General features: G+C 42.6%; 1 protein-coding gene and 1 long non-coding RNA gene across 7 annotated transcripts in view; one reads left to right on the top strand and one right to left on the bottom strand.

The window, feature by feature from the left end:
* Window positions 1-25,360, bottom strand: part of TYRP1 (tyrosinase related protein 1) — a 92,116-nt gene that overhangs the window by 46,938 nt on the left and 19,818 nt on the right. The gene's annotated exons all lie outside the window — the stretch shown is intronic.
* The window catches only part of LOC102368364, a 42,231-nt gene continuing 18,152 nt past the window's right edge, over window positions 1,282-25,360 (top strand). Inside the window, exons 1-4 of one of the 6 annotated variants that reach the window (XR_324035.1) lie at window positions 1,282-1,359; window positions 2,230-2,295; window positions 15,376-15,505; window positions 16,876-17,273. This is a non-coding gene — a long non-coding RNA (uncharacterized LOC102368364). Of the gene's footprint in view, window positions 1,360-2,229; window positions 2,296-12,674; window positions 12,776-15,375; window positions 15,506-15,597; window positions 15,844-16,875; window positions 17,274-25,360 lie in introns of those variants that run through there. The other 5 variants (XR_001358158.1, XR_001358156.1, XR_001358157.1 and 2 more) reach the window with 5 other exon arrangements.

Genomic DNA, 25,360 nt, shown 5'->3' with positions numbered 1-25,360 from the left:
AAATTTTCTAGATATTGGCTATACATTTTTACTACACTGCTGTGGTTTCCTTTCAAAATATATTTTTTTAAACCAAGAAAGAGAGTGTTAACTCACCTTCCATTCCACCAATAATAAATAAGACAACACAATTAAACATTTTAAAGAGAAAGTATCATAATTTGCTCAGGAAACCATAAGCAGCTGATGATTTGATCTTTAGCGTGGGGGAGGGGGAGAAAAAATATTAAGCAGAAAACACTTAGGCTTCCTCAACTTATGATAAGAAATAGCTAAAAGGTAAGGTTTTAACCTTTTAGGAAATTGCCACAATACACTTTGCTTCACAGCAAATAGGCCCCTAGAGGTCTCTTCTCAAGAGTCACAGCTTGCTTCAGACTTCAGGGGAAAGTCTGAAGTTTAGTGTTTCCCCCAAAGCCATGGAAAACTGTGGTTTGGCCAAAAAATGGCCTGAAACCATGGGAAAAGGGGGGCTGGGGGAAAAAGTAACCCCCCATACCTGCAAACCCCCACTCCCAAATAACCTTTCCTGAAGCCTGGGAAAGAAAGGAAGCAATTGCCCCAGAAATACTGTGGAAGCTCCACAAATTTCCAGGAGCAGCCTAGTACAGGATGAGCCCCTGCTCAGGTTAATTGACTAATAGTTGACTAATTACTCTGCAGTAAGCATTACCCTCTACACATGCAGCGCTATTAGGCTGCAGTAAACTACTGAACTCTGCTTTAGGATAGTATGGCCCAACACAAGTACTATTGTATGGCTAAGCTATTTAGTGCACCACAGTGCACAAGTAGATGGTGACTGGGGCTGGCTGGGACACGAGGGTGCTACATTATGGGGATTGGCTGCTGGCTGGGACATGAGGGTGCTACATTATGGGGACTGGCTGCTGTCTAGCCCCGCATTGTAGCACCCTCATGCTCCAGCCAGCACTTCTGCAGCACACTGAGCCAGGGTGGAGTGGCTCCTGGCTGGCACACTGAACCCCTGAGCCCCCTGTCAGCTGGGGCTGTACCACTCCAGCTCAATGTGCTGTGCTTCTGGATGTACATGTAAATGCTGCACCCACTGTTGCAGGGCACTAAGATACCTGCTCCTCTAAGGGCAGAAACTGCCAAGAGAGAGGGCCCTAGCAGCTAGGCAGAAACCCCACAGCTGCAGGCTATTATGGCAGTGGGCTAACAAAGGAATTAGCCTGCACCTGCACCCAGTCAGCTGACCAGAAGAAGGCAGGGCCTTGGGCACACATAAACCCCAGGGCTGGAACTAGATGGTTAGTTCTCTGTCAGCAACTAAGGGAGAAGGAGCTTTTGTTGTAGAAGCTACTTGGAGATGCTTGATTGTCTGTTCTGATGCTGGTAGGATTAAGGGACTTATAAGGAGCTCATAAGTGGTGGTGGGGAGGAGGCCCATTAAAATGAGAGAGAAGCTGGCCTTCTGCAAAGGAATAGACCCTATGTTATTGTTGTGTTGTAGTGCAGGGACTTGTGCTTTCTGTTACTTAAACTGGTGCACTAGCCTGAGGCTATTGGGGAGGAGGAGAAAGAGATGGCCTCATCTGGGGTACATTACTATGTGGAGGCTCCAGTGCTAGAGAGGGCGTAGAGACAAGGGGTGAGTAGACCCCAGCACCAGAGGGTGCAGTTACTGAGGCCTTAACATGAGAAAATAATGTCTACATACCATCTGTGAGGCATGGGGTGGTTTTGGAGTCACGCATTTAGCCCATAAGGCTTGGTGGCATTGTAAAGCACCTCCTGAATGTCGGATCCAATAAAGGAGTCCAACAACCCACAGGGTTTAGAGGAGTCTCACAGGATTGTAACCAAGCAGTAACTTGAGGGTAGCATCCCAATTCATCACTTTTATACCAGCAAGATGCAGCGGGCGACATTAGTAGGTGCCCATATGACAGAGCTGGCATAGTAATGGTACCCTAGGGACATCACAGCCATCCCTGGGGAGGCCATATGATGACACCCAGGAGCAATAAACTCCAGCATGAACTATGTAGAGTTTATTCGGACACAGTAATAGCATGTATAGATGCACCCAATGTGAATTATCTTTAAAGAAACTACTTTACTGAATGACAGACTTCCCAATTGCCTTAAACCAAAACACAATGGCTCTCTCTACACTAAAGGCAGCCTTGCATAACTATTGTGAATCAAGCAACACCGCACTTCAAAACTAACTTATTTACTAGGATCTCTTTCTCCTTGCAGAGGAACTGTGCAGTAGGGGCAGGGTCCTGCACTTGCACTTATTTCTTCATTCTGTGCTGCAGAAAGGTAGGAGAGACCCTGTGCTGTGAGTGACATAAGTACTTTGAATCTTTTGCATTTGTGCTACCCCAGGGTGAACATTAACCCCAACAGGGGACCCAGTGTTTGGTAAGCCTTATGCTTGGAATTGGATGATCATACTTTTGATTTGCATTTGAACTGTAGGAGTGGCATAGCTGTAAGGGGAAGACTGGAGAATGGGGTGCAACAGAAACATCCAGTTCAGAGCAGTCCTGGGAGCCAGAGCCTTGGGGTGTTGTATTTGGGCAGTAGCACAAATATGTTTAAAAGGGAGGACTGCGACATGTCAAAGGATTGGGCATCTGGCAGCAAAGACTAAGGGCGGGGGGAAGGGGAATAAACACTATGCTTGCAAACGGGGTGTACCTAGGGACTGAGTGGCCCAGGGCCCAAGGAGGGCTAAGCTGGAGCTGAGGCCCAAGAACCTAGGCTCTTGGTGTGGTGGACACAGTGGCATGGGACCCAACCAGACTAAAAGTAAGCAAAGGCCTGGAAGGGCCTGAGTTCAGACCAGGAACTACCCCAAAAATGGCATCTGCCTCCTGGGGCAGCCTCCCTATAACCTCAATTTATAACATCAAGTCAGGGCAGCTGAGAACTGTGAGGGGACAGGCAGGGGGGAATAGACCACTCTCTCTGGCCCTGTCCCCTGGGCCCCCCCCCCCCCAGTGGCTGAGATACAGGGGGCTGGCAAGGGGCAGGGATGGGGCAATGGTGTCCTGGCAGAGCCAGGCTATGGGGTGAAGGGGGGAAGCCTGTGCCATGGGCCCCCATGGGTGGGAATCTGTCCCACCCTCACACCTGCCCCTTGTGTTGCTACCCACTGGGCTGGGGAGAAGAGGCTTTGCTGCCTAAGCTCTGTGACAGTTTGGGGATAGGCCAGCCAGTTTAGCTAGAGTGATAGACCCGTATCACAGAGATCATATCTTAAATTAGATTCCACCATTTTAAAATCAGTCTGTGTGTACAGTATAACAGGGTGTCCTTTCAGGGATGGCTATGAAGCCTCTGGAGTCTGTTCAGCCCTCAGTTGCTGGGCGATCACCCCTTTTAGTCACCTGCCATGCCGTGATATCTTTTTATAGGAGGGAGGCTGCTCCAGGGCTTCCTATATTACTCTCTCAAATGACCACTAGGTGCCTGTGGTCCCTGCCTTATGGGTTAATTTCATGGTTCCATTCTGCCCCTACACCATGCCCCAGGCCTCCCAGATTGCATCCTCACTGATGTTTTCTTCCACTTAGCCCCTCCTCTGGAGTTTCTGGACCCTCTCAGCCCCTCAATCTGGGCTAAAGACCCCGCCCTGGGTCCCTAGGAACCTCTTTCTCCCTTTAGTTCCTCCCCAAACCTCCAGACAGCTTTAGGTGTTACCCTCCATGTTGATCTTCTGGAGCTGTAGCTACCCTGCTGAGGTGGTGTTCTCTCAGCAGGCTCCAAGCTATTACTTCTGGCTTATCTCAGGTCTGGGCTTATATCCTACCTAAACCAAGCCTTCTTCCAGGGTCAGATGACTCCATAATCAACCCTGGCCACACCTGCAGGCTGTACCAGTACTAACCTGCCTGCTTCTTAAGTGGCAGGAGCACCAAACCTCCTGCCACACATTGAACTTCTGTTTTGTTACAGGGTTAGATTGGTTTCCAATCACTTATACTGGTTTATGTGTAACTTCTATCACTAGCCATAATTCCTAGTCAATAGAGACTAGGTTTGGTGCCAACACAAGAATAAGATCAGAAACAACAGAGGGGTTTCAAGGATTTTTTCAATGGTATAATGAACCAATACTGTTCAGTGTGATAGGTGGTATTCTCAACACACCAGTCACCTGATCATTGTAAAGTTTTTGTTGAAATCATTCTTATAAAAGAGCATTTTAAAGAGGGATTTAAATTTTAAATTAAACTTGAATTGTATTAAATTAAAAGGCTTTTCATATACTTATGGGCATCTCTTCTCATGGGTGATGGGAAGAAAGGGAGAAAATAGAGAGAGCTTGGTTTGAAAATTTTAACAAGCGGGCAATAGTGACTGGCATCATAGTCTGGTTAGAGGCAGGAACTGACTGCTTAAATGTCTCTCTGTATTCATCATGTCTCATTCACTAGACAGTGAGAAGCCTTGAAAGTTAAGAGATGTAACTTATGTTTGATATGACAGAGAAAGTGGAGCTAGTGGAAGAATGCAGAGAGAGCTAAAAACAGTGTGATGGGATAAGAAAAATGATTATTTTTGATGGATCCGAGTGGGTCAAGATTGCTATCTTCCATAAAAAGTGCAAGTGTTGAAGTTTTAAAACTGTACTCAAGCCTTCATGTGACTCGTAAGAAAATACCTGATGGCATTATTTTGTCATGCAACACAAAGACTTGTTTCAACTCCAATTGGAATGATTTTATTGTAAATGTAGCAGGGGACCCCATTTTGAAGGGACATTAGGCACCAATAAACACCTTGACAGGAAGACTTTTAAGGAAGTCTGTTCTGTTAACTGGTGGTTGCAATAACCTCTTGAACTCTATAAAAGATGTGCTGGAGAAGGTAAGTCATTTTGCCCTAGAACAGTGAAGAGGTATAAAAAAAAAAAAAAGCTAGGGAGACTGCAGATTAGCATGCAGATTAGACTGCAGAGCAGAGGTTAAAACAGAGGCTGTTAAGAAAGGTGAAATGGAGCAGCCATAGTGGTATGTTAAGTTTGGTTTTTGGTGACACCTACCCAGACAGCATAGACTTTCAAGTGTTTCAGAAGAGGAAAGAAGATTTCTATTCATAACTTAAAATTATTCCTCTTGTTAATATTTTTGGACAACTTAAGTCTAGCAGGGAACAGTTCCAACTGAAGTTATCTTCAAGAAACAAGACAAATGCATTACACCAGGGGTGTTCAACCTCTGGCCCAGGGGCCAAATGTGGTCTGCAGAGACATGGCATCTAGCCTGTGGGGCTCCCCATGGGTTGAAAAATTTGGTGGTGGGGGAGCAGTAGCAAGTAATATTGCCACACCTCCCTCAGTGCAAAAGTCCCAAGCCCCACAGGAGCAGGTTGGGTTTGGGCCATACCCCTTTTCCCTGCTGTACAGCCAAATCAGGGCTGGTCCACACAGTCTTCCCTTGTGGAGACTGACTGGGACCAGGCTGTTCTTTGACCATCCCCCTACCTCCCAACATACAAAGGGCAGATCAGGTCTTGCCTCGCCACCCTGCTTGCTAGATTAGGCTCACTGGCCAGATCCAGCCCATGCATGGATTGAACACTGCCCATCTGACCCAAGCAGAAAAAAGGTTGGGCACTGCTGCATCATACTTCTGTATAATGGTCCAAAATTATTACTGCATCTATAAGGGAATAAATAAATATCAGTTTTAAAAAACATTAAAAAAAATTGAGAAGATATGGTCAATAGCTAAGGTTCTTTTACCCATAGATTAAACTCTAATATCAGCAACTGTTACTACTAACGGGTTATTTAATAGTGTGAAGGCTTCTATGGGATGTGAGCACTGCACTGACTTCTGGCTGGCCCTAAACAGAAGGGTGAATATCCCGCACTGTAGGTTTGAGGGGAAGACGGCTCTTCTGGCTCAACACAAAACAAGAGATTTGTCTCTGATACTTTAACCCTTGTTGTTCTGCTACCACATCTCCTTTATAAGAATTATTGACACACACAGCATGGAACTGCGCTATACTTTATAGTCTGTTAGCAAACAGTAAATGAGTTAATGGTGCTGCAAAATCAACCAAGCAACAGCTGGTTTTGAGGTAAAGTAGCTTGTCCTTGAAGCAGAGAAGAGAGAGAGGAGGAAGGAAAAGGAGAGGAATTACAGCCTACTCTCCCATGCAGAATGACCTGCATCTTCTGCAAATGGATCTGTGGCTCAATGACTGAACTCTTAGGTCACCTCAAGACCTAATGGGGAACTGTGGTAGAGATTATCCTCAAATTTGGGGATTGCTGCTGCCAACAACTGATTTGTATTAAAGGATAAAAAAAAAAAAAAATAGCATACTGTCTATTGTACCAGGCTTACCTTTCAGAGCATGGGTTGAATCCCAGGCTTGAGATCCTGCTGTTTTGATTGATGGAGCCTATCCACCAATCCAGGAGGCAGGAAGAAAAATAACAACATGCCGCTTTCCTGAGGGGATGGGGAGAAGAGTTCTCCTGGACCTGATTGAAGACTGTGAAATGTCAGGTCTGGAAGACTTCAGGGACGGAGCCCTGGAGCATATAAAAGGAGCTGCGCGCCCAGCACGTGGGGCAGATGCATCGAGGATGGAGAAGAGTGGGGTTTAGGAAAGCTGCTCAGCAGGGCAAAGCAGTAGCCCCTGAAGACTTCTATCAGTGCGGGATGGCTCCAGAGGTTAGTTTCTTGGTGTGCAGCACAGCGCACAACATCCAGACCCTGGGAGCTGTGTGAGGCAGCTCGGGTGTGTGGCCAGAGACACTGTGCACAGGCTGGTGCGTGAAGCAGGATCTTTGGAGCCCCTGGGGCAGCTCAGGTCCTCAACCCCTGGAACAAGGCTGGGAGCTCGGTGCAAGAGGCACTGCACGGAGGGAGAGAGACCTTGGGAGCCACTTGAGGTGGTTCGGGTCTACAGCTGCTGACACGGGGCAGTAGCTCAGTACAGATGACACAGCTCGGAGGGTCCAGGAGCAGACCAAGCCCCAGAGCTGCACAAGGCTGTCCAGGCCTCCAACCCCAGCATAAGGCAAAGCATCCACTACACAGCGGTGCCTGTGGCCCTAAGCCAGGACGGTGGCAGCAGTCAGGCGGCAGGAAAACTCGGCAGGGACAGCGCTTGACCTGGAGAACAAGAGGCAACCCTCCAGGACTGCGGAGTTGGTACTAAGTTACCCTGGAGAGAGGGTCCCCACAAGGGAGGCCCACCCCCAAATTGGTATGGTATATCTGTGCATGTTTACAAAACAAACCCTATAATCTATGGTTCACTGATATGGATATATATCCTTACCCTTTTAATGGTTTTGTTGTGATAATAGATCTGTCTACAGTTAAGTAAATGATTTGACTGGACCTGACTGTATAGGGGGTGGAGGCGGCCACTGGACTGTTGTGTCCCTCCACAGCACGCTGCCCTGCCGATAATTCCCTAAATTGGAGAGGGAAGTACAAACCCATGTACACCTGGGCTACACTAGCAAACTGTTTCACTGCCAGATCTTGTGACCTCCTGAAGATCTATCATTATACAATAAATGAAACTACTCATAATGAAAGACAGATTAAACAAGCTACATACAAATAATTTAACTAAACATTTAATTTCTTACCCAGTTCATTTTAAAGCAGACTCTGATAATGTTATAATCCTGGTTTTGCTTACCCTTCTAAATAACGGTTGCTATGGTCACATATACTTCTTAAAGGAAAAAAAGCAACCACTTTAGAACAAAGGTAATGACAATATCAGTGGCATTTTCTAAGTGATTCTTCTGAATTACTGTGGCTTCAAAATGCCTTGAATACACTGGATCCAATGCAGTTCTGCTGCCAGTAAGGAGGGCACACTTTAAGACCTGTACATCAGGTCCTTGAGCCCATGTCCTACAGAATGCACCTGAGGATCTATAACAGTTTATTAAAAAAACACTTCAGCTGTTTGCATTAACACAAATAGTTTGCTGGATTGACACCAAGGATGGATTAGCAGAAAGGCCACTGGAAGGCTCTGGTCACTATATTTCACACACGTATATGTTGGCCATGTCTGACCTTGCAGAGAAACATGGCTAGAGAATGAACAATTGAAATACCAGTTAGGATCTCAGTAAGCAGCTTAGAGGGGTAAAACATGTAGAGGTGGTTCTTTACCAGTACTGAATAGGATAAAAAACAAAACACATTCTGTAAAATCCTTCTGGCAAGGGGCTTATTGTATACAACACAAATTTAGAGATACTCTTCAAGGTAATTGCTCTTTTAGCTAAAATTCACCATCCAGATATAGCTCCCTGGTTCTGATGCATGGCAATGGCAGGGCAAATAACATATGGCATATATTGCTATGCATTCTCTGTAATTCTGAGACTCCTCATATAGGTACTCTGCATAGAAACGTTTGGATTGGTGTAGACGTCATGAAAACTTTCTTAGCTCAAGTGAGCTAGGCATTAGACATTTGTAGTTTAGCTTTCTCTCTGCTGTGCTACGTTAGAAGACTGTGATTCTGTTAGCACTCAAAAGCCACATTGTGTTGGTATGCGTAAAAATGGTAATGAAAGAAATGAGCTACAATAACTTGTTCTGTTTTACTTTTGTTATTGTACAACATAACTCTGATTCCAAAACTCTTTAGAGGAGCAGGATTTGTTTTACCTTTTTAGACCATGTCCACATGAGTGTGGACATTTGGTTCCCCAGGGACAACTAGTGGTGGCACACCACTCCCTGATGCCCCGTGGTTACCCTGTGTGGGGTAGGAGAGGCTAGGACCAGCACTGGGTTGGCCCCAGCAGCTATACTTGAGGAGGCCCCCAGGACCACAGGATGCAACAGCAGCAATTCTGCTACTCGAAGCCTGGCTGGCAGCAGAGTATGGCTCCAGCCAGCCAGGCTCTGGTTTTGAGTGGTAGTACTCTGCTCTGCTTTTTTTTTGTGCAGTTTTTTTGACCCCTGGATATCCAGGGGGTCAAATATCTGCTTCAGATATATCAAGAGATATATCTGAAGCACCACATACTGCATAGCTGTACTCATCTGAACGTGGCTGTAATAGACAAACTATGTGGTTGAGAGAGCAATTAGACAAGTTTTCAAGCACAAAATCCTCTTAATCTCAACTATAATGGGTCCAGTAAAAGATACTACCAAACAAATCCTGTTTCTCTCGTATCCCCTGGATCATTATGGTTGCAACAATATATACGCACATCTTGTGGCTCAACCTCAGAATTCCAAGTGAGCTTAGTGCAGAAGTCAACTTATTCATGCATGCTTCATTAAGACTTCCAAATGATTTTCATATCAGTATGTGGCAGCATGGTTCTTATATAAAATCAATACACCTTTTAATGAAGGTTCAGTTTACTTACTTAGACCAAAAAAAAAAAAAAAAATTCAGCCCAGAAGTACATTCCTTTGAACAGTTCTTAGCTTTGTTCGAAGTCATATGAAACATGTTAATTGTTTAAAATGAGCCACTTAAAAGAGTAGTGACTACTTTGGGCCCTTTCCCATACTTCTGATGCAAGCAAACATTCACTGACTTCCATACATGGTAGAAGAGAGATGCCTGGAGCAAAAGTCTGATAATTTCAATGGACTTATTATATTATGTGCAAAATTCCTAAGACCTTTCTTTTCAACAGACCTAAGCACCTTAAGGGTAGGAATGATGAGACTGATTCTGGTTTCATTACCACTAGTATTACACTCTCTTGTTCCAGTTAAATTAATTCTGATTTAGATATAGGATAGAATTAGACTTCTTATCATCTGTGTGATGTATGCTTTGTAAATAAAAAAGAGAGATTCAATTCTGCACCTAGATTTAGAAATCGTCACTGCATGTTTTAAAGGAATGTCTATTGTTCACATTGGTCACATCTATATGAGACAGACTGCAGTCGTTACTGCACAGTCATTTGGTACTTGTATAAACAAGTACTAAATGACTGCATAGTAACTTGGGTTACTGCACAGTAGTGCTAACAGCTTTTTTGTGATGCTGACTGCACAGTAGCCTGAGACCACTGCTCAGGAGCATGTGCCATGGTTTCTGCCACATCATGGTACTGCACAGTCATCTTGGGCTACTGCACAGTCCATGTTTCATGTAGATGGGGCCAATATAGAGCACAGATATCTTTCCTATGCAGTCTAAAGGCCAAGTCTTGTAAGTGCTACATAGGAACAGGAATTGGCAGTATGGAGTCCCTTAGAGCAGTGTTTTCCAAAGTGTGGGGTATGCTTCCCTGGGTGGGCAGCAAAGGGGAGGTGTGAAGCTGGGACAGTGGTGGTGATAAGGGGAGGTGGTGGTGTGAGAAGCATAAGGAATCGGCAACAATTGACAGTGGAGGGTGATGCAGGGGTGCATGAGGGGCTGACTTGACTATAATAAACCCACCAGTGTGTGGAAACACTGACTTGGAGATCAGGGGAGCTAAGACTATACTCTTAGGGAAGGGACTGTGTTGTGATACAGTCTATTAAGCTTGCAGTACATTTGAGTTGCTAAAATAACTTATCATGACTATCTTCCAAGCTTACTTGAATGATATCAGGAAACTGAATTAGCAATTTCAGCTCAAAGTTGTTCACAAGAATGCTCAGAATCACTGATCTTACTTTACTCTAGAGCAGGGGTGGGCAATTTATTTCGATTGAAGGGCTGCTTAATGAGTTTTGGTGATCTGTCAAGGGCCACAAGGGTAACCCTGCCCCTTGACAGGTGCCCTGGTCACCATCTTGGCACTAAAAGTCCCACCCCTATCTCCTGGCCTTTGCCTCTAGAAGTATTGCTTTTGGGAGGTGAGGGTTGCCATCTTGTAACCATAAAAAAACAAATCATATACTAAAAGTCAAACACATACTATCACATTTTATTATAAAAATATTTTTGTCATGATTTCTGTTTGTGTAGTGTATATAGAGCTGATTGCATAATAACTCAAAAATAGTCTTACTCATATTGTGTATAGTGGAGTGTGGGGGACTGTGGAGGGGTTTGTGAGGGGTTGTGGCTGTGTGTGGGGGGGGCACAGGGTGGATGGGGGGTTGGGGACAGGGTGTGGGACTTGGGGGTTTGGGGACTCCCCACATACTCTTCCCCCCCAACCCCACCCCACTCCACCCCACATGGTGTATAGCCCCTGCCTGTGGTGGCAGCAGCTGCAGCAGGAGGTGGGTGCTTGGGGCACTTGTGGCCCATGCAGGTGCTGCCACCTGGTGGTGCATAGCTCAGTCCAGTGCTGCACATGTTGGCAAGGAGCACAGCCAGGCTGGCCTGCTATTATGTGGGGAGCCCCACAGTGCACATAGAGCTCCTGGCACTCATGCACCACTGGGGGAAGCCCTGCATGATGGATCCAGCTGTCTACCCCAACCCCTGTCATGCAGGTCCTGGGACTCCACCGGAAGTGTCCTGGCAGAGTCCTGGGACCTGTCTGGCAGGGGGTGAGGAAGACAGCCAGCTCCATCATCCTGGGCTCAGTGGAGTCCTGGGACCTGCCTGGAAGGGAGCAGCAAAGGCAGCTGGTTCCATCATGTGGGGCTTCTTCTGGTGGCGCAAGTGCTGGGAGCAGCATGTGTGCCGCAGGGAGCTCTACTCAATAGAGGCAGGCTGCTCTGGCCGCATTCCTTGCCACCATGTATGGTGGTGGCTGGAGCCATATACTGCTGGGCAACAGCACCTCTGCAGGCCACGAGCACCCTGAGCATCCACTGCCTGTTGCTGCCATCGGTGGGGGAAGTGTGCCATGAGGGCAAGTGTGTGTGTGTGGGGGGGGGGTCCCCTTCCCCCCCGCAATGCCCACATCCTATCCACCAGTGCCTGGTGCTCCTGATGCCCCCTGGGTACAGGCTCCACGCTTCCATGGTCCATGCTTACTCCCAGCTTCAGCCCCCCTTCCACCTGTCACTTCCCTATGTACTGCCCAGAGCAAGCGCTGCAGCAGGGAGATGAGGAGGAGCCACTGGGGAAGCTGAGCAGGTCCTCCAGTGGCTTCAGCAGTGGCAGCAGCATCCTTAGCAGGAAGCTGTAGGCTGGTTGCACTGGGCCCTTCTGCAAGGGTGGGAGTGAGGTGTGAGGGTTGGGCAAGGTATAATTAGTTGGTGGGCACGCCCAGGCCAGATGAAATTTCCTGGTGGGCCGGATCCAACCCGTGGGCCTTATTTTACTTGCCCCTGTTCTGGAGTAACAGAGCATGGCCCAAATTTGCCTAAAAGATAGTATGTTTCTTTTCCACTTACTTGGTTATTTCCCAGTTTTGAATAAAGAACTTGGATTGGTTCTTTTTTTCTATCTGAATCAACATCCCTTATTTTGTCTAAAAGAATTCAAATATGCAAATTAGAATGTGTATATATTTTAACAAATATTTACCAGTTATTCTTATTTTTAACATTTTTCCCTTAAGGCCATAGCAATATGTACCACTGTTTTAATTTGGAAAAGCAAAGGGAGCTTTGTATTTTTATCTCAAGTATTTTAGGTCAGTTAGGTTCAGCGCTGATTGTCTTAAGAGCTATATGAGCAATCAGAGTTAACAAAAGTGCATAATGGATGCCCTTGTTGAAGCTCCAGTTTAAAAGCTCCAGTTAAAAAGCAAACCGACCATCAGTACATTAATTAATATTTGCACAGCCCAACAGGGGATGTTACATTATTTTGTTTTGCAGGACATACATACAGAAGGCCTGCAGTGAAGAACATTATGTATTTCCATGTGCTGGAGAGAGAAGTGCTATATTGAAGAGCCACGTGTGGCTTAGGAGAACTTGTCTGAGAGTATCACTGATTTAGATTTTCTTTTTAAGATGATAAAACAGTTTTTAATTTCAAACTGCTGCTGTCTCCCTTGCTCCTGCATTTTGTATAACTCTGCCAATGGTTGCTTGTAAGCCAGTGATCACTGGCAGCAAGTGATATGTGCTCACTGGAAAAAAAAAATCAATGTTTTTCAGTTCTTTCTGGTCATGTGATGGCTACAGTAGAAGATTGGAATTCCTACAGGTATTAAGACAAATATGGGCAGTCTGTGACACCAGTCATGAGTTTATCTCATGGAGTACAGCAGATAGGAAAAAAAAATGAAATATCCTTTTGTCCTTTAAGAAGCACAGCAAAAACATTACTGTGTGAGAAAAGTGCATTTGAAATGAAGATATTTATTTAATTTATTAGTATAAAGTCTTGCATCTTTTCTTATGAACTAGTTCTTTAAACTTGGTGGCGGCAGCAGCTGCTACGGTGATTTCATGATTAGAAAATTAATATTGATTCCTGAGCAGTGAAACTTGCTATTACTAAATTAAGATTACAGCTTGCTTATTATTTGAGAATGGTTTAATTGAAGTATCTGTACAGCATGATATTGTTTTTCCTAATGGACAGAAACTCTCAAAGAACCTCCCTTCTCACTGACCTCAGTTTGGAGGTGGGGTTGCTGTGAGCTTCTAAAAGTAGCATTTGAATTAATGTTTTTGTCTTGCACTGTACTAGGCTTTAAGGCTAGGAAGAAATGTATATTTTTTAAAAGTGAGATGAGCATGATACAAAATGCTGGATGTAAATGCTCATAACTTCTGGAATTTGCATTTTTCTAATCTTGGTTGAGAGTGCTGCTTTGATATGTACATTCTGAAATTACATATTTAGATCATAAGGTGCCACTGTCAAGGTTACACTTTCTAAACATATTTATCATTTTCAAGAGAAGTGTACTGTCTCTAGTGCAGTATTCAAACCACAGAAATTGAAAACAAATTATATGATCAATTAAAATAATACTTTTTCATAGTCATTATTTCAGAGAGATTTATAGCTACAGTAGGAAAATTGGGCAAGGGTCGTAAATTAACATAGGTCCTCTTGTCTTTGATAAAAAGGATTTCTCATTTTTCCCAAGAAGACTTCAAAATTACAGGTTAAAAGAAACAGTGTGATGGACAGTGGTTATGCTACTCGAAGGCCTTCTCCCTCATGGAAGCAGATAGACATATTATCAAGAGTACCAGAAGACAATATAGATTTCATTTCTTCAGGATTTGTTGTGAAATGAAGAGGTCAAAGGCAGGAAGATGATGGATTAGAACAAAAAGGCCTGGGAAGGGCTCAGGCCTGTCTGGTTACATGTATTACATTGCTTGCTGTGTGTAATTGCATAACCTTTAATGAAACTTTTTGCATGGATAAAGAATACTTTCATGAGTCTGGAGTTATAGAGTCAGTGCTGAAGATTCTTTAAGTGAATTAATTTCATAGACAAATATGAACAGGAGCAGATAATTGTTATTGGATTCCTGGGCGGGGGGGGAGTTAATTTTCATATCTAGAATAAAATTGTAATAAAAATAAAATCTTACTACATAACCAAGAACTATTGCTTCTTGTTGCCAAAAAAGATTAAAATCTTCAAACAATCTCCTTATATTCTTGTAGGCAAGATGCAGGCTACACTTTTACTGGTATAAGTGATCAGAAACCAGTCTTTACTTGTAGCAGAACAGAAGTTTGGCATACCCAAACTGGTTTAAAAATGGCGGAACCTGGTCTAAGATTTGCCCTCCCTCCCCCTTCAAAGCACAAACATGGGTTCTGTTCGCTACCAGTCTAAACTACACCACTTACAGAAAACCGTGTAGCTTAGATTGATTCCACCCCGGACTTTTTTAAATGTCTGTATCTAGCCATAATCTAAATGGATTTTTAACTCATTCTATATTATCACTATTGTTTAAGCATGTTTGGTTTTCTTGACTTCTTTCTATTGGAAGAGAAAATTCTGACTATGCCCCACGGTACTGCTGCATGAGTCAAATTATTCCCCTTATTTAAAGCTTTGTAATTCCAGGAAAAATAATTTTACTTAGATGTAACTCGGAAGAATTTTTCTCACTGCATATCTAAAAGATAAAGGAGTCTAGTTTGCATTTTTGTTTAGCTATCCATTATATGAATCTTCTACTAATAATATATATTAATATTCTTCAGCAGCACAGAGTTTTAGAACTAAGGATCTAAATCCTCAGATTCCATAAGGCACTAATAGCTCCATTATAGTTGATAGTGTTATGCTATTTTCACTTTCTAAAGATCTATGAGGGTCGATCAGAAAGTAATACCTCTCTTTATCAGCCAAATATTATTGACAAAATATTTAAACTTACGGAAAATTTGTACATTCTCATTGAACACATAGCTGTCTTTTAGTGTACTCGCTCTTTGTCTGTCAATGGCCTTTTCCCATAAGTATGGGAACAAGCATACAAACAAGGGTATGTATCCTGACATTGCAAAAATCCTCGTCCTTGTCCTTAAAACAGTCACTTTTATGCAGCCTTCATCGCTTCACTCTAATTCCAAAAATGTCACCCTCAGAGTCCATTCTTCAAGGAACCAATTATATGATAATTGGAGGGTGCTAGATCCAGGCTGTACAGAGGATGGGGCAGCACAGTTCAGCCAGATGATGAGATTGCCTCTCTGATTCACAAGCTGATGTGTGGGGGTGAGTGTTGTCATGCGGGTGCTTTGACATGACGTGTTTGTCAGGGTTGGCTCTTTACACACAATGTTTGTTTCTTCTGGCTCTTGATATAGGCAAGAAGTCAAGAAGAAAAACACCCTCCACGTGCTAGAATACTGTAGCCATGACTGCTAGTAGAGGACACCAGTCACGCTATTGACAGCCACTTCATCTCTGGCTCAAAATGGTGTACCCACATCTCATTACCTGTGACTGTTAGAGAAAGGAAAACATCATCTTCAGATTCAAAATATTCAGAGTTCTGTACTTTCCAATTCATCATTAGAGGAGCCCATTGCGCATAGATTTTTGATCTTGCTGAGGATAGTTCTTTTGCCAATTCTGTTCTGAACACAGTTCATCAGTGGCCATGCAGCAGTTGCCCCAAATTAGCTCCTCCATCTTCCTGGTGTTGTTTGATGGTATTGGTGGGGGAGCGCAATTACTGTGTGGCTTCTCCCTTCCCAGCAACTTTCATGTGTTTCATTTAGTACTTGATGGTACTGACAACGCAGTCATCATACAGCTTCTTCAGATGTTCGTGAATGTCAGTCCCTTTAAGAGGCTTTGGTCCTCTGCAGTAAGGAACTCTGTCACTGCTGTTTGCTTTATGTACAATGTCAAGTTCAGCAGCCATTTTGTTCAAAGCTGCTATGCTGCCATTTGTTGTAGTTCAATGGAACTTCAGGGACAGGGACGGGAGGCTCAAGCACTTGGACAAAATTTACATTCTAGCTATCAGTGATTTACTTAAGAGGCATTCCTTTCTCAGTGACCCATCCAAGTTGTTTTTGACTTCACCCGCGTACAGATAGACTGTACTGTATTGTGTACATGATTTTACCACAGGAATTTCAACTCTGGTATTTAAAAGTGGGCAAATACATCATTCATCAGTGACTTTAACTTAGACAGAGGTTCTTAGATGTCCAAGTCATTTTTGAAAATGATGTAAGCATCTAAATAACTTTTGAAAAAGTTGTTCTGCATGCTTGCACACCTGTGTTGAATACATATGTTTTCCTCAGTCAAGACCACTGTTCCTTGGAGATGCCTAATACAATCTAAAATGAACAAAAAGATACTTTCTTTGTTTTGGATCTGGGATCATAACATGCTCGACATTAAAAAAAAACAAAGAGTACAGTTAGTAGTTCTATAGTGTTCTGCCAAGTAATTTAAAACTAACATTGTCAATAAATCTAGGATCATACCCTACTTCCAGTCTTGTCTGAAGTTTTTAGAAACAGTTTATCCCATCCCCTTTGTTATTCTCAATAGCCATTTTAGAATTTCCATATCTTCAACTCCTTTACCTAGACCCATTTACACAAGGCTGTTTTCTTTCTCAGGTCACCATTTGTCAGCAGTGTTATAGCAATGAAGTTTGGTGCCCAGGGCAAAGCCCGCAACAGCAGTCTGCCTTCGCCCCACACACAGATCCAGGGGGCACATCCTCCCATGCTTTCCCAGGAGTGGATGGAGCAGGACCCGCCTTTCCTCCATCCCTGTGCCCCTCCAAAAGGAGCCAGTTTCAGCTCCATCCAGTGCCTTGCCCCAGTGCCCGGAGCGGTCTCCCTCCTCACCCCCACCTAAGGCACTGTATACCAGTCATAATGGAAGTCCACAATAGACTGTGCCTTCATTATAAAGTCAATGTTTATTTATTAAATAATAACTCTGATACTGTTTATTTTTTATAAGTTTTATACATATAATTGAAAAAAATAAAAGGATAAATATAAAACCATTTTGAGATGCATGACTGATTTGTATCAATCTGACTAAAGTATATTGCTAAATGGAACCAAGGCCTGAGATGAACTGTGTGAGAGGGTAAAATGACACTTGTTTGTACCTCTTTTATCTGTTTAGTCTCAGCTATTTTTAAATTAACTTCCCCTGTAAACAAGCTGGAATTAAAATTGTGATATAATTAGCTGACAAGAGTTCCTGTCTTATGTAATTAGTCAGGAACTGTTGTCAGCTAATTAGATCACAAATAGCTGAACTAATCTAGACACTGAAACTATACAACCTCATTACCATCCAAATCAGAAGTAGCATAGGTGGTTAGATGTGGCACTGCAGCTGTGCTAACTGAATTTGTGCCTCAGCAGCAGTCGCTTGACTTGGGGTGAGCTGGTGGGTTTGACTTGGGGGGGGCACTAGCACTGAGCACCAGTTCAGAGGGGGCACCAGAAAGACCTCTCCCAGGGAGGCTCTGCTACAGCTGCCCCAAAGCAAGAAGGTAAGAGCTTGTGCACACATATGAACTCAGTCATATTGGGTGCCTATACATGGGCAGGGAGGCTACTCTGACACCCTGTAATTACAGCTTGCCAGAGCAGACTTGATCAATTGTATCTGCTGCAGCATGGTAATTATCATGTTTCAGCAGACTCCAGTGTCATGTGTATCAGCATCTCCGCACTGAAAAATGTGGTGGGGGTGCTTTAGTTAAAACGCCCCGCTGCCATTTTTTAGCATATGGACACTGATGCACATGACAATCTAGGCGCTTTAATTAGAGTGGCTTTCAGAACCTCTCTAATTCAAATGCTCCCCCCACTCCCAGAGCCCATGTATAAATGCCCATTATTTCTACACTATTGGGAAGCAGAACCCATGAATGGCATGGTACTGATTAAAAAATTAATAGCATAGGGCTATGTTGAATGTTACACTTAGTATGTCTTAAAAACACTTAAAATGCAATCAACTGTGTTTTCAACCAGTAAAGTCCATGCTCAGTGCACTTGTATTGTGGCAAAGTTAGAACTTTTTGTATGCATCTACATGTGCACTTTACTATGGAGTTGACTAATTAGCTTTGCAGTAAAGTGTCACCATCTACACATACACCATTATTAAGGCACAATAAATTAATTCTGGTGTAGGATAGTATTGTTGGGGACACTACTATGCCATGGTGGAGTAATTTTCTTTGTCAAAACACACATGTAGGCAGTGACAAATGCTGGCTGGGGCACAAGGGTGTTAAAGTGTGGGGGCTACCTGCCACCTAGCCACACAGCTCTAGAAACTCAGCACCCTTGTGCCCCAGTCAGCCCTTCCACTGCCTGATGCCACTACCTGGAGCCTGGGGCTGCCCCTCCCCCTGCCAGACTGGCCTGTCCACCCTGGTTCAAAGTGCTGTGTTCCCAGGAAGACATGTAGACACTGCTTGGGAACAGCTGACTCCAGCATGAACTGCACCAGAATTTATTTCTTCACACTAATAACATATGTAGATGTGCCTTCCATGCAAGGAATATCTCCAGATCATATTAAGTAACATGTGTTCAGCTACTGTCTGCCTGCTCCATGGAGATGATATAAGCAATTTGTCATCCTTACCCAGCTGTGATATCATCCAGGAACCCTGTTCTCTGCCAAGCCTCCAGGTAGGACAAGAAAAGCCATATGTCAGGAGGAAGGATCCTGGATCTTTCACTTTTTGGGTTCCTCCAGGATCACCTTGAAAGCTGGGTATCCATAGCCTTGGCACTACACTTGAACTGGTTTAAGAAGAGTCTGGTGTAGGGGATAAGACTGACAATCAGGGAGCTGTGCATGTTAGAGATCATAGCAAACATGTGTGTGACTGATTAAAACACATCCTAACTTTAATACCTCACAAATTAAACATTGTGTGTCTGTGCTACAAGGCGTTAGAATCTCATTTTTCAGCTGTGCTAACCTCATGCTGCAAACTGTATAATTAGAAATGGCGTTTAAGGTGGCTATACAAGATTTTTCTAGTCTCTTGACCCAGAAGCTAAAACAGTCCTTTAGCACAATGTAAAACAGCCAAAAAGCTGTTTTAAATGATGCTGGGTACAGCAATCCATTAGGGACTGCTTCACTGGATAGCAGTCAAGAATTCACACTGTAGTGTACCAATGTACCCTCTCGTCATCTCAACATGACCCCTACATCAGAGGTATCCTTGGCTATCTTTTCAAAATTGTTTGGTAGCTGCTTTGCAGTCTCTCAGCAGTGGAAATTGCCTCAAACAAAGGCTGAGGAACTGGTCCTTAAACTTCTATTTGATAGATGTACTGTAAAAAATGGGCTGGACTACTTGCATCTCACCCAAAGCAACTGGCTCTGTGCATTTAATTGAAACAACATATTCAGCTTCTTAGGAAAAAAAGAAAAATCTGCATCATGTGCTTCTGGTGTGATTCAAAGGGGGTAATCCTTGTTGTTAAGACAACAATTAAGGGGAAAAAACAGGACAGGAGACTTACTGGTACTATACTTTTTAGCTGCCAGATTTTTCATGTGACTTGTAGGTATAGAAATTCTGCTTCCAAGCTGGAATTCTTTTTTAATTCCTTTCCTTTTAAAACTTATTTGAAATTAGTGAAACTCCAGGAATGTAACATTCTAATTCTTTATCTTCTGCTTTCCCATTTTAAATTGATTCAAAGCTGGATTCAAAAGACTATATTTCAAAATGCAGCAATTAATGTGGAAAACTTCAATTGTTGGGTAAATATTTGATGGAGTAACTTCAGATCATAGTTATCAATGATCAGAGAGAAAACAATACATTTCTGCTAACAAAGATGGTCCAAAGATTGATGTTGTGTTGCAAGAGCATGTTACTGGTCTTGCTTTGAGCAGGGGTTTGGCCTACATGACCTTCTAAGGTCCTTTCCAACCCTAATTTTCTATGATTCTACATACATGTATACAATAATTCTATATGCATATACAGAATCATAGAAATATATAATGGAATCTGCCCATCAATGATTCAACAACTAAATATTCAGAAATATTTTTAAATATATTTCCCAGATTAGGGTAATATGCTAATGACTGATTCATTTTTCAGTCATCCAGGAAAAAAATTAACAAGATTTCCAAATTAATCATGGGGAAACTGAGGTAAGAGGCATATCAGAAACTTTAACAAGAGAACATGTAGGGAACTATAACAACTGGCAAACCGTAGAGTGTAAGTACAAAGTTAATTCTATTCTTGGCTCTATTAGTAACATAGGGTGTCTTTACACATGCTCCGGGGTGGGGGTGGGGGGGGGGGCAGCATTAAATGAAAGCAGCTCTGAGGAAATACTGTAATTAAAATGCCAGCATTGTCCCATGTATTCAGTACCACGCACATCAAAATGGTGGCAGGAACACTAACTAAAAGCTCATTCAATGAGCTTTTAGTTAAAGCTCTCCTGCCACCATTTTGAAATGAGGGGACGCTGAATACACATGATGCTGAGGCTGCTGAAGCATTCTAATTAGAACACTCCACAAGACTCAATTAATCAAGTCTTCTCTGACCTGTTCTAATTAGAACACCTCAGAGGAGGCATCAGGCATCTGTATACGCATAGTTTTACTGAGCAAATGATCAGGTGATATACAGTAATAAGGCCCATTGCGTGAAAATAACTCATGAGGCTGCCAAGCGTGGTGAAAGCAATATTGTATTTGACTCATATGATACAAGATCACCAGCTTAAGCCTTTGAACGTTTTCTTTTAAAAAAAAAAAATAATAATAAAGACCAAATATGGCCTAAGGCTGATGAGGGTTGGGTTTCCTATTTGTATTATACAGAAAGAAAAGGCAACAGATTAATTCTACAGCTTAATAGGGATAACCCATGACCTAATTTAAGAATTGGTTGAAATGCCATGGACTTCTTTAAAAACTGGGCAATGCATCCAGAGCATGATATCAAACTTGCCAGTTCTTTTTGACCCATGAAATCTACCCTGAACATATTTTGAATTTTTGACCGCTTTTGCTAAGATGAGGCTTTTGACCCACCTCCTACATAATGTCTGTCCCTTTTAGAAACTCAGCAGAAGATTCTCTAATATTAATTACGTACATTTCTTGCACAGAGCAATCATTGAAAATTCACTGATTTGTATGCTCCCACAATTCACATCTAAAGTCCTACATTCTTCTGACTTCTCCAGAAACAAGGTACAAGTAGAAAGCTGCAGCTAGGTTTTGCATATTGTAAAATATGTATCCTGTAGTCTAGTATACTTAATAATTAAAATTATTATAAAAAACCACCAAAGTACAAGTAGTGGCATGGGGGCAGTAGTGATGGAAGCAAATAAAGCAATTAGTCACCAGGCCCAAGCAAAGGGATTTAATGATGTGGGTAAACTTCTGGCAAAAAATACACAACTTTGATTTAAATCAATTACTCCCCTGGAGAACTGAAGGATAGAAAATGTTTTACTAATTAAAAAGTCAGTGAATTCCTGGCCAGTAAGCATATTGACTGAAAGGACAAATACAATACTGTATATTTATAAAATACTGAGAAGATTATGATATGGTAGGGCCTAATTGGCACAGCTGCTGTATAGAAAATCATGCCTCATTAATCTATTAGAATTGTGTGTATGTAAATAGAAAAGACTGGATAAAGGAGAACAGCTTGATATAATTTACACTGTATATTTTTGCAAGTAGTTTAACCTTTGAAACAGTCTCCCTGGGAGAAAAAAAGAGAGTCCTCACTGGAGGAGAATACCCTGCTGAGTTTTCACGTGAAAGGCAAAGTAACATTATGGATCAAAAACTGGATGACAGAAAAAGTAGCCAGTTTTCATCATGGCAAAAGTTCACCAGCAGAGGGCCACTGGATTTCAGACTAAGACTAGCATAATTGGCTCAATATATGAATAAACTAGACAGGGTAAATAGTGTTCTGGGAAAATCTGCAGGTAAATCAATTATTTAGGTTAGTCAATAATTGGGAGGACTTTAAGAGACCTAGCCATCAAATTTTTCCTTAGTCATGTTTAAAATTGATTTACTTCTACAACACTGCTATCAAAATCAGTAGGAACACTGTAATGTAGTAAACAATGGGAATAAGAGAGACAGAATCAAGCTTCAAGATAAGTGTATGGAAATTATGATCGTAGTTTGTACAGCTAAATAAAACAAAACACACACTGGGCATGTCTACACATGCCCCCAACTGCACAGTTTTTAACCACACGGTCGTTTAGCATTTGCTTTAGCAAGTACTAAATGACTGCACAATAACCACCATTACTGCACAGTCCCAGCTGATGGTCTTGTTACTACTGTACAGTAGCATCAGCGTTACTGTTTGTGTCCGCCAACGCCATGTTGCAGTAGCTCATCACGTCAGCGACATAGTGCGTCATGTAGAAGTGCCCATTGAAGAGAATAATATGAACTATGCATACACTTTACTGGTTGTAAATTACTGTATCATCTCCAGGGAGAAACCTGGCTTTCCTAAAAGACAGCTTGGTGAAGACCTTTGCTTAATGTGCAGCAGCATTCCAAGACAAACCACAATAGTAGGATGCAGAAAAAATGGCATGGAAATATAATACAAAAAGTTCTAAGGCCACTATCTAAATCACTGTTGCAGTTGCATCTGGAATATGGAACTACAGTATTCACCAAATCATCTCGAAAGAGAGCTGGGAAGAGTTCAGAGACAAGTGAAATGGAAAAGATTGGGACTTGTAGTTAGGAGATAAATGAGGTATATGATAATAAATATATAACAGTGTTATAATGAATATAAATAGTCTGTGAATTAATATAATAGTATTATAATGAATGGGTCAGAGAAAACAGATTGCAAATGCATAATCACTATTTCTTATAATACAAGGACATTCTGTTAAAAATTAATTATGACAAATTCAAAACTGAAAAAGCACCTTTGCATACAATATATTTATCTTGCAAAACTCATTGCCCCAGGACAGAGTTGTAAAGATTAGAAGGATTTAAAAAGAAAAAAAGACAGTTTTTGAGTAACAAAAGTATCTAGGATACAGAGATTCATAATTGTAGATATTAAAAACAAAAATTTAAAAAGAACATTGAACAGGATATAAATCAACCTGCTCCAAGACACGAGCCAAATTCATAATTGGGTTTAGGGGTAGATCATACCATAGCATCTACTGCAGGCTTGTTTTCTCTGAAGAGATTGGTATTGGGTGCTTTTAGTGCTTATGTTATTTCACAGAAATCATCAATCAGTTAAAAGGGATTTACTTACTGCATTTTGGGCAACACATAGCATTTTAAAGTAAGAATCCGGACTTGGGGTTCATAGGTAGTATTAAAATACAAACAAATAAGCAAAATTCTGTTGCACTGTATGCTACTTCTTCAGCACTTCTGTACATTCAAGGCTACATAAATTTATAAGAATAAGTAGAAAATGAAAAAGCAAAATATTCTTTTTTTTTTCTGGCCTTAACCCTTCTCTACTTGGCTGCTAATTAAAATTTGCATTTATCCTTTTAGGAGACCATATATTGGAAGAAGTGCAGCAGTGGTATTTTCGTAATGGCAAGTGGTAAATTGATATTTACTTCTTGTCCCTTTTTTGTGTGTACTAAGTTTTCTTAATGATTAGCAGTGGTACATGCTGACTTTTTCTAACAACAGCCCTTTTCTGTTTTAAGTGTAAATGAGGCAGTACAGTATCAGAAAGGGTATCAGAAAAGGAAGCTAAGCTTCTTAAAATCTTATGAATTTAAAAAGGATTTGAGAATGAGACTTTCAATTGGTACTTTGTACCTTGACATTAAAATCTATGGAAGGAATGTAATGGAAATAACCTGCCCTTCAAGTATTTCCATTCAGCATTTCCAAGGCTGTATATGGAGGGAGTGATTGTTCCTCCTGGATTTGCTGATTGAAGGGGATCGTCCTTTTGCCAATTCCTCCCTTCTTTTATGAAGGAAAGGATATGGGAAGCCATACACTTCTTTAGCACTACTGCTCTCACTTAGCTCTGGGCTCTGCAGTGAATGTGCAGATTCATGCTTGGGGAAGTTAACAAGCCATTATGTTTCAGAGCAATCACCTGAAAGCTGAGGCAGCCTATGTCTGCATTAAATATGAAAATGTACCTCCTACATGCTGCAGAACCCTCTATGCTATAAATGTCTGTCTATGCCAGCCCTGCAAGTTTTACTGACAGTAAGCCATATTTTAAGGAATACTTGCATAGGTATGTATTTTGCTACAGCTTGCAGGATTCAGCCCTTAGGCTTCTCAGTGTAGCAGAAAGGAATATGCTAAGCAGCAAGTTTAGCAACCTTTTCCTAACTTGTGTGAAGGACAACTTTCTGTTTCAGAAGGGTGAGGATGCAGCTAAGGGATCATATATCTTGGATACTGTCCTGACCAGTAAGGGAGAATTAGTGGCTGGTGTGAAGCTGATGGGCAATTTGGGAGGAAGCAATCGTGATATGATAGAATTCCAGATCCTGAAATGGAGAAAGCATTTTGTTGGCAGAGCTTGGATGCTATATTTCAAAAAGGTGGATTTCAACTGACTCAAGGAGTTAATAGGTATGGTGCCATGGGGAGACAGACTGAAAGATAACGTGCCATTACCAATGACACGGCTCGGAGCACTCCCAGCCGGGTCATGAGTGCTACAGGGATTTGGGAGCAGGGCTAAAGGGTCTGGGGGCACAGGTGGTGTTCTCGTCGATCCTCCCAGTCTCAGGCTATGGGCTGAGGAGGGAGAGGAGGATCCACGTGGTCAACCAAAGACTGCGGCGCTGGTGTCGTCGGGAAGGCTTTGATTTCATGACCACAACCTACTCTTTGGCGAGAGAGGCAGCGAGCTGCTGGGAAGAGATGGCCTCCACCTCTCTCCCCTAGGGAGGAGGCTCTTCTCAGCCAGACTGGCTGACCTGCTCCACCGGGCTTTAAACTAAGCCCGCTGGGGGACGGGGGGACTAACGCCACTGCTGGCCTGCTGAGCAATCCTTGCAAAGCCAGCAGGTCAAGGCACTTAAGGGAGCCCACCCCTGCCCCAGC

Source organism: Alligator sinensis, unplaced genomic scaffold (assembly GCF_000455745.1).
Source record: "Alligator sinensis unplaced genomic scaffold, ASM45574v1 scaffold798_1, whole genome shotgun sequence".
NCBI lineage: Eukaryota > Metazoa > Chordata > Crocodylia > Alligatoridae > Alligator > Alligator sinensis.
This window is presented reverse-complemented; position numbering and strand designations above follow the sequence as displayed.